Source organism: Dreissena polymorpha, chromosome 1 (genome assembly GCF_020536995.1).
Source record: "Dreissena polymorpha isolate Duluth1 chromosome 1, UMN_Dpol_1.0, whole genome shotgun sequence".
Lineage (NCBI taxonomy): Eukaryota > Metazoa > Mollusca > Bivalvia > Myida > Dreissenidae > Dreissena > Dreissena polymorpha.
In genome coordinates, this window is record NC_068355.1 from 177,033,309 (window position 1) to 177,043,467 (window position 10,159).

Below are 10,159 nucleotides of genomic sequence, written 5' to 3' on the forward strand. Positions count from 1 at the left end.
TTAATTAAATTAAAAAGAGATGCAGAAATGAAAATACAAACCTCTTACAGCTGTTCTTTAGTATTTAAAAAAAAACGGCAGTTGTTGAACTATGAGATCATATCACTTTAACCACCCACTTTGAATCTTCTTTGCAACAAACTTACTGTTGATTTACACATTGTAGTAAATACACATTGTTTTCATCACACAATATTTCATGTGCTGAAAGAATTTCAAGACATTTGACACTAGAATTATAAGTCTAACCCTTTCCCTGATAGACCCCTTATCTGATTTGCCTTCCCAGGCCAATACCAGTCCTGCTGTTCTGATAACAGTGACTCCATATACAGCTGATAAGCCTGACTACACCATCTCAATAGGGTTATTTGGAAAATAATGGAAAATTTCTCAACTGTTACACCTGTCTTGTTTAGGCTTAATTTTCACTTAGTTCCTTGCATTTCACATCATTTGTGTCAATGCAAATATTGTAGAGAAATAAATTCTCCTTCCAACCATATAAATTTTAAGTTTGTATTCTAAACAACGCATGATGTTGAATGAACAACAAAGCCACACTTTTTTCAAGTAAAACATAATTGTATTAATGATTTATTGACAATAAATACTGAAACATTAGGCGGTTAATCTTTTGATTTGTCGGCATTTTGTTTCATTTCAGGCTCCATGCAGTTTTCAGATCATAATCTCTGTGCTTTATTACCCGAACTCGTTAGTTTCTGGACACTTGTGCTACTGAAAAAAGCCAACGGGATTGCTTTTTATGGCCCAAACAAGCACAAAGTGTCTAATATCCCGTGTGTTTTATCCCTAAATATTAGATAAGCACGTGCACTATTAATTATTATGTTGGTCAGTACAAAAGGCCTACTGAAAACCGCCGACTGCGTCTTTGTTTTATTGCTCAATCAAGCAGCGATAATCAAATATCCTGTGTATTACAAAAACACAAACTTTAGATAAACACATGTCGTCTGTCAAAACAATAATTGTATACGTCGATTAACATGTCGAAGTAATTCTCGTATTTGATCTCGGAAACGGGACTTGCTTTAAACATTAACCATTACGATATTAATTTTCATAAGATTTGCTAAAAACAAATGAGAACCAAACAAACATACACAGACAACACAAAATATTAATTATTATGACAAATTAAATAGAAAAAAAACGTTGGTTTATTTTCGAAAAATCACTTTTACTTTCTCCCAATTTCCAGAAAATGACTTGTACATGTTGCATAAAATCTAAATATAGATGATGCTGTTAATTGGTCGTTGTAAAAGAATATGAACTGTACACGGCACTTTGCGTGCAATCAGATACAGTACAATAATTCTTGCAATATTGAAGGAACTAAATTATGAAAATGATACAGTGTTTATTACTTTTATTTTATTCAGGAAAATGTCAAAATCATTTGCGAGATACCCCGATACTCAAATGGAAATTTACTACGAAGCTTTTACAATGTTGTCGGCGCTACGCAGTTTTTGTGTTTAAATAAATACACCCACACCAATTTTCGTGTGCTTTTTGTTAAGACCAACACTGGACACGAAAATATCATGGGCATATACATGTATTTATTTGCTGCTACAATTTGTAAAAGGACATGAACTGTACACGATGCGCGCACACCACATTAAGTTATTTACGCGTGTTGGACTATCCTTGTCCCGATTGGACACGACACCTATTTCATCAAATCTTTAAATAAAAACATATGCCGAAATTCATTTGATACTTGAGAAAAATGTTGGATGTCTGTGTTAATGAGTTTTCATGAGCACTTTTGTTGTCAATATTAATCAGAATTTTCATTTGAAAATGGACATTGGGAATATACGGGATTATCGGGTAATGGATAGACACGGAAAAATTTGCATGTATGCGGTAATCGATAGAGACGGTAATAAACGCATGTATCGGGGAATCGATAGACTCGGGATTATACGCATCTATCGGGGAAAGGGTTAATGTTGCTCAATTTTACCAAAAATTTAAGCTCAATTTAAGTTGCTGAAACCAAATTGTTTACAAAAAATAACTTCCTGTGCTCCAAATAACTTGCTGTGCTCCAACCAATCAAAAGTGGTTTGTTTTCAAATAGATGGTGCCAGAACCAATCAAAAGTCTATTAACACCCCTTTGTTTGGGCTAGATGGAGCACTGATAGGGACTAGTGTTTATGATGCTAATGGATCTCTTATCTGATCCTGATCTTATCTGATATTTATTGAATTATACACAGCACACTTAGCATCTTATATTTACTTTACTATATTCACTTTCAATATTTTTAATTAGTTACTCAGCCTGATTTAGTTGTACTTTTCCCTTTAAAAGCTGCTCTACTGATTCACATATTTTATGAGCAGACAAATTGCAACAATATTAAAGACCATAAACATTATGTGAAGATAAAAAAGAATTCAGTACAATCCTCCTATTACCTATTAAACACTATATCTCTGTCCTTTAACTACAGTTATTTGCTATACACCCTTTCAGTTATTCGCTTTTACTAGTGTTAGAGTTGTGTCCCTTAGCCGGATGTGACGTCAACGGGGGATAGAAATTCGCCAGAGAAAATAAAATTTTACTGTGTCGCTGAAGAAATCAACGTCTTTAGCACAATATATGCGTAAGTTGCACACATGTTTTATTTTTATTATTTTATTGACGCATATTAAAGCTATCGCTTGTTGTATATTTACTTTTAAGTACGATGAAGTGAGAAAAAATGCATTAAACATTCCGTTTTGTCAAGACACATTTCATGTTCGTACATATGCCATTACACCTGGATTGGAACCTAAAAGTAAATATTGTATAAAAATGCCAAATTTTGAAAGCAAAGCGTATTATGAGTTATTTTCAGAAAGTTTATATTTGTAATCATGATTTTATCATAGGAATTATATGATTTCGGGGCTTTTTTTATTCTTAAATAGAACTAGAAAGTAGAAGAATGTGAATGAAAACCAATCAGGAGAACGGGTCATTTAACTTTCATGTTTTTTACACCAAAATCTCTATATTTATAAACTTTCAAAACCGAAACTATCCTTTGTTTCTTTGAGTGTTTGACTGAAGTGTTGAAATAATATAAAAATCAGCTGCAAAAAAAGCATTATATGTGGGTTTTTTTCAGGAATCATCCCAAATGCTATGTTCAGAAACAGTGAAGTACCATGGCTGAACCAGATCCTGTAACAGAAAAGAAAGTACAACAGTACACGACTGTGATTGTCATAAGGTTTGTTTTTTTGTTTAAAATGTGAATTCACTATAATAAATACTCCTAAGTTTATTATTAATATAATTATGCAAATACATACACATTGGTGGCATGAATATATCCGGACATAGTCATGTACCATAAGTACACTCTAATAAATATTGACTCGGTACAGAGACCCAACATGAAAGCATACAAGTTCAGCTGTCAGGTTTTAAGCATTATTGCCACTTAAAAAAAAAACATGTAACTTACACTACATTCAGTATCGATCATATTTATTTCAAACCATTTTCTAAAAAAATAATATGATGAATTTTGTATGTTGTATAAGTAACATGATTTTTTTCTAAAGAAGCAATAATGCTTAAAACCTGCCTTTTTATTTTTTGTAGCTGTATGCCAAGGATGTCCCTGGCGCTGTTTTACCGCAACTTCAACCAGAAAGATGCAAAGTTACAGAGTTGCGAATATGGTTGAAATGCCGGGGACAAGCTGTGAAATCGAATGAGACAAAAGCCGAACTTTGCTTGAGGTACTTATTTTATATCGCCTTTTCAGGCCTTTTCCTGGTGTATCTACGGGTCAGTTAAACGGACCCATTCCCTAACCTAAATTGTAATTTGAAAAAAATAATTCCCAATAAAAAAAGAAAGAAGAGGTTATGATTATTTTAACTCAATTATATGTAAATGACATCTAACAAAGTACATTACCATGAATAATATGATTTTTCATCTAATTTGAATGATTGTGAAGGGTTATTTTATATTAGTTTTTCCCAAATCAGTTGATTTTTGGCACGAAAAATTCACAATCCTGCAATTGCTTTTTTCCCAAAATGGCCAGGAAAAAGCCTGCTTTTTATATTAAAAACGCACATTCATGTTGTGAATTTTTTTCTATGTTTCTGTCAACCAGTCTGTTAAAAATAAGTTTTATCTGTTTAGTCAGCCTGACTCGACCACACAGCATATAGTACTTTACAATGTATATAACATGCATAGTGGCACACAGCTTTCTGCTTCAATTAAAATCCCTGACATAATAAGTTACATTACTCTCTTAAGTCTGCATTAGAAATTGGTTGCCACTAGTTAAATTGTCTTTATACATTTTTTGGTCACAAAGAAGATAGGGGTGGCGTTTATTAGGTGGAAAACAAGTATCTGAAACAGACTCTGGAGTAGTGCTTTTTTTGTAACACCTTAAATCTTAATGTTCTGTTACAAAGTTTAAATCTTTACTTTTATATATTTTCCAGGGTAAAGAAATTCAGTGACAACCAGGATAACATCCTAATTGTGGATCCTTATCCAGACCAGCCATTTGCAGCTAAGCAGAAGTCGTCCTGTATGAACTGTCAAGGACAATCAACAGTGTCAACAGCGGAAGAACATCTTAATTTGGAAGAATGCACATGGACCCAAAGCACCAGACCGATCTTCAAAGACTTTTCGTACATGAACATTCTGGAATGGACCAAAAGTTCTGGTAAAGGTTCAAAACTGGGTGTTGAAAAGCCTATTCAACGAGGCTATGTGTTTTTTCATGACGGTTATGTATTCGACACATGGACATCTGAACGTAACAGTTCAACAATTGTTAGATGCAAGTGTTTCCGCTCCATGAAAAACCGGTAATCAGAAATAAAGAGTATTGAAATAATCTAAATTATATTTGAAAGTATTCAATTTTGTGTTATTTTAGTGTCAGTATTTGTGAGATTCACCTCAAATCACATTTATTTATTCAATATAATCATAGGATCTCAGCTTATTTTGGTGCAATACCTGTATCTGAATGTTTGTAATTTTCAGATTGTGTTTCCTTAAATTAGTTTATGATTTCTAGCTTTCACATGTTGTCTTTCATCATTAATCTTACAATTAATGATACTTCATACTGTTTTGTGATGAACTATGCTACTCAAATGTGCTTATCTTGCATTATTTCTGTTGTAATAAAGCTTATATCATTGATTACAAAGTGTTTTTACTCAAAGGATTACGCAAATCTGTAGCAGAGTCTTAGTGAAATAGTTGCTATGGTGTCTGCTAAGCAATCTGGAGCAACCAGTTTCGATCCCCATTGAGAATCAGTAATGGTTCTTCCCAGGAAACGAACTTAAGTACTGATTTGTCTCAATATGCATTGGACTTTCTTAGTTTTACCTAATATTTCCCAAAAAAAACTAAAATTTCTATTAACAAAATTATTTATTCAGTAGTCATACAATCAAAACAAATTAACAAACATGATTAAAAAGATGTATATACAATTTTTATGTAAAGGCCACACACCTTATTTGGCATAGTAAATTTAAGTATGAGTGACATATTTTATCTATGCCAATTAGATTATCTGGTGGTTACAAGGTAGAAATCCATCTTTTTTGCACTTTACAACTTAAAAATAATCGCGTTTGTCGAAATGGATGTGTACGTCTGGAAATCCTACTTTCGGTTTTAAAAGCAGTACTGTTTGAAAAAAATAATAACTTGCTATTAAACTAGGCTATAGATTTAATTTTATTATGCCAACTAGAATATATCTGGTGGTAACAAGGTAGAAAGCCATCTTTTTTTGCGCTTTAAAAAGTTAAAAATAATCGTGTTTAATATAGAAATCCTTCTTTCAGTTTTAAAAGCAGTTATTCCTGTTTGAAAAATAATAAATTACTTGCTAACTAGACTATAGATTTAATGAAAATTTTGCACACTTTCAAATTGCATCTATATGAACATGTACTTTATTTCAAGGTGTGTAGCTTTAAGTACTCTTTAAGCATTAATCTGTAACTAAATCAATGCTTATATCAAGATAATTATCAAAAACTTTATACAAAGCCAAAAAATGTACAAATATTACATGAACAGCCAATGGTTTTTCATTAGCCTACATGTAGTATGATGTACACGAACAACAAATGTTCATATAAATGGTATGTATGTTAAACACCAGGACATGGTATAATTGGGTCTTGGAAAAGAGTGAGCAATGAGCAAACTGTCCAAATTTGATTAATTATCCCAAACAGAGAAACCAGAATGACCTGATCAAATATGTGAAAACTTTTAATCTTGTTAATTGCACGTTCCACTTGAATTCCCTTCAACAGATGTGGTTTGTCCTTCCAGCAGTCGAATAGTGTAGGGATGGCTCCTGGTTTTAGATACCTCCGCTTAGCAAATCCAGATTCATCAAGACAGTCACGTTCAAAATGGAGAAAACAGACAACCGTATTGTGACTTATCTGAAAGAAAAAAAAAGAATAAATAAATATGTGTGCTTTTTTTTAATCACATCAACACTATTTTTCTGACATGAAAATGTATAGTACTTTACATGTTTTATTTTTCTTTATACAAAATCATTTAAAGTTTTACTGAAACCACTAACAACTGACCTTAAAATGTCTGTCTTCATGTCTTCGTATTTTATTCAACCAAACAGCTTGAACTGGATCATCTTCAGCTGGAAATGCATGATAGCTGGGCTTTCCATGGCCTTCTAACAATCCTTAGCCAGTGGTGTGACATTTGGGCACACAGCAGATCCTGTTAGACTGAAATTTTATGAAGATCAACTAATAATATTAAAAAAAATCAAGTGAATAACAACTTTACCAATTATTTTGGATCATTAAAATCAGTATAACAAAGTCCACAAACGTGGTTAACAAATAATAAGATGTGTTTTTATCCTATTGGTTAAGAATTTCATTTTATTTGTATTGATATTAATTATTATATGTCTATAAATGTTTTATTCCCAAATGTTATTTAAACAAATCAATTGACTAAACAATTTAATTTACCTTCAACTTCTTCTCGAGTGATACAGTAATGTCTTGAATCTGTTTTCCATCCGGTTTTGAGTCGAATACTGGTGTTGCTGTGTAAAACTGGACAGCATAGTCGTGGTCATTAATCTGTTGAACAAAATTCTGTTTCATAACATTCATGATAACTGATTCATTGTACTTTACACATTAATACACATTAGGCCGGGTATAGCTTAGTACAAGCTCTAATCAAACAAATAGCTTTTTAACAAACCATATGTTGCATTGGATGCCGTTGGCTTTCAATTTAAAAAAATGGTCAATTGGTACAAAAGCACGGTATGACTAAGACCAGTACGAGCGTCCTTTAGTTGCTTCAAAATATAAATGCCAACGAGTGTTCATACTTTGACGAATACGAAATGTCCTTAGATAAAACAAGTCAATATTTCCACCTATTTAATCTATATCAACATTTCTGAACAGGATTTATTTCAGTAAAAAATCCTTCGTTTGAACGTTTCGTCCTCGCGAAAACATATAACAGACAAAAACAATACCGCTGCTTTATCAGCATTATAAACCGAATATCAAAATTGCATAAGAAAATAATAAATTATTAATAATAAGGTCAGTACAAACCTTTTCGTTCATATTTTAAGTCCATTTACACCGTTGAAAACACACATTGTCAAACAGACATCTCTTTGTTTGCTTACAGTCGATAATCGGGTATCCCCGGATGACGTCATTCAGGGGAGGTAATTATAATCAGTTAATAACTGAAAGGGTGTATAGTGTTGCTCTTTTTTATGAAAATGCACTAAAACTTAACTTGTACAGAAAGAAATTTTTGTTTGCAAATCAGAAGATACACTAATATGCACAAAAAATGCACTTCATTAAAAAAATGCACTTATTGCATAAAAAGATGCACTTTGTCTACAGAAGATACACTAAAAGTACAGTAAAATACACTTTAAGATAATGAAAATACAGAAAAAATGCACTTCAGTGCACTTTATTATGAAAAAAGTGCAGAAAAAATACACTTTTCTGTAAAAATGCTGAAAAAATACACTTTTTAAAGCGTATTTTGTTAAAAAGTGAATTTTATTTTGAGAAGGGTTAAGCCAATGTGCCGTGGCTGCATACTGCGCCAAGATGTTAACAGACGACATATGAAAAAACTGTAAAGCGCCTTTGAACACACATCTCGAGTATGAAAAGGGCGTTATATAAATGTGGTATAAAAAAGGATATGTCTTCAAGCATTTATATACCTTTAGCTGTGAGGGCATCTGAGTGCTTCTCTTATTTGTATGCTCTTAGTAGGATGGCATAGAGCAGTTGAACTTTCTAACTTTCAGTGTGTCTGTCAGGCATCTGTTTCAAGAGCTTGTTTCATTAACCCTTTTATATATTTACCTTATTATTGGCGCATGACTTACAGGTCAAGTTCAAGTTTTTGTCCTGTGTATTGATTTTGGGAGAAGTAATGGGCCCTTAGATACTTACAGATTTACTCTAGAGTAGCAGTTTTCAGGATTGTGTTTAAATTGTGTAAAAGTGTAACTAGTTGTGAGATTTTACAGTCCTACTGATATAAACTTTAAATAATGTGACACTTAACAGATAAACGACTGTTCAGTATCGGTTCATGTTAAATTTAGAGCATATGCAATGCTCAACCAAAATTAAATTAGTTAGTGTATATGTATGGTCTTTGTAGAAGGCATATCGTTTCTGAACTGTCGGTTACTCTGTCACTCCATCAACGTGTCCGAACCTGATGGTTTCATCTCCTTAACACAAATTGTTTTTTATCTGATCATGAACACGTTTTCTAAAAAAGTTTATCACCGTAAAATGAAGTTCATGTTTAATAATAATGAACATTTCCCAAGACGTTATATAATCATTTATAGCTGCCTGTCCTTCCTTAAATCTGTCCGTGACCCTCTTGTATCCGCTCCTATACACTCTAAAGGATTTTCATTAAACTTTCCGTAAATGTTAAGAACATTGAGATCATGTGCATAAGGCTTGAGGCAGTTTTGTCGGCACAGAATAGGTTAATGTCATACTTAAAGGTCTAAATTTCGAACCTCTATTTTAGTATTTTCCCAATAGTTTCTATACCCTTTGGAAGATTTTATACAACTAGGCTAACACGTATATTAAGATGATGTGAATACAGTATGCGACAATCATGCTGACTCAAGGCTGAGGTCAAACTTCAAGGTCGAAAGGTAAAGGTTCTATTTTAGTATTTTCTCCATATATTCTATGACCAATCCGGGATTGTCATGACACATGGCCTTAATGTTGTGGTAATTGAGACGATGTGCAAAAGACACGAGTCGGTTAAGCTAACCCAGGTCAGGTCAAAAGTTTGAACCTTTATTGTTGTTTCCACTCAATATCTCATCTACCCTTTCAATGGTTTTCATGAAACTTGGTGACACTTTTAAGGTGTTTGTTGGTGATTTACGGAAAACATGAGTTAGTCATGCTAAATAAAGATCAATATCACACTTGAAGGTCAATAGTTTATATTTCATTTTTTATAAATGCTTCTTATCTCTTATATCCATTGAGGGAATCTGTTAAAAATTTATCAAACACTTAAACTCAAAGTCAAGGTCACCATTTAAGAGTCAAAAGAATCACCGTGGGGTATATATACCTGCCTCTCCATTGCCTTGCTCTTTGTCAGCAACATGAATTTAAGTGGTTCAAGGTAAACTATCATAACAAAGTGATTTAAACATAACGTCTGAATGTCAATCCTTTGCCCAAATATTCTGGTCATTTTCATCTTTAACAGTATTTATCAATTTAAGTAATTCTGAATTTTCAGGAGTGAATATTGTAAAGCTGAATTTGTGGCTCAGTCCCATGTTGTCATTTTATGCTCATCATCCAGTCTTAATTTTTTGTACAGGTGAACTATAAATGTATGAATTGAGCAAACATGTAAATGTTGTAATTCTTGTGTATGGCATTGTTACCTGCAATAAACATTTAGAAGCCAGAATCATAAGTATGTTTGTTTTTTAATTATGTAAGTCTCATTTTGAAGTTCTGTATCAATAGTTTTCAAAGTCCAACCATAA

General features: G+C 32.6%; 2 long non-coding RNA genes across 2 annotated transcripts; one reads left to right on the forward strand and one right to left on the reverse strand.

Annotated features, from left to right (window-relative positions):
* Positions 1–2,509: 2,509 nt before the first annotated feature.
* LOC127862778 (uncharacterized) lies at positions 2,510–5,235 on the forward strand. The gene is made up of 4 exons (XR_008040792.1): positions 2,510–2,656; positions 3,167–3,271; positions 3,649–3,788; positions 4,518–5,235. It is a non-coding gene; the product is annotated as an uncharacterized LOC127862778 (long non-coding RNA).
* Positions 5,236–5,939: 704 nt separating this feature from the next.
* LOC127862784 (uncharacterized) lies at positions 5,940–7,835 on the reverse strand. Its single transcript, XR_008040799.1, has 4 exons — positions 7,683–7,835; positions 7,074–7,187; positions 6,663–6,821; positions 5,940–6,509 (listed from the first exon to the last, which is right to left on the reverse strand). It is a non-coding gene; the product is annotated as an uncharacterized LOC127862784 (long non-coding RNA).
* Between the last annotated feature and the right edge of the window lie 2,324 nt (positions 7,836–10,159).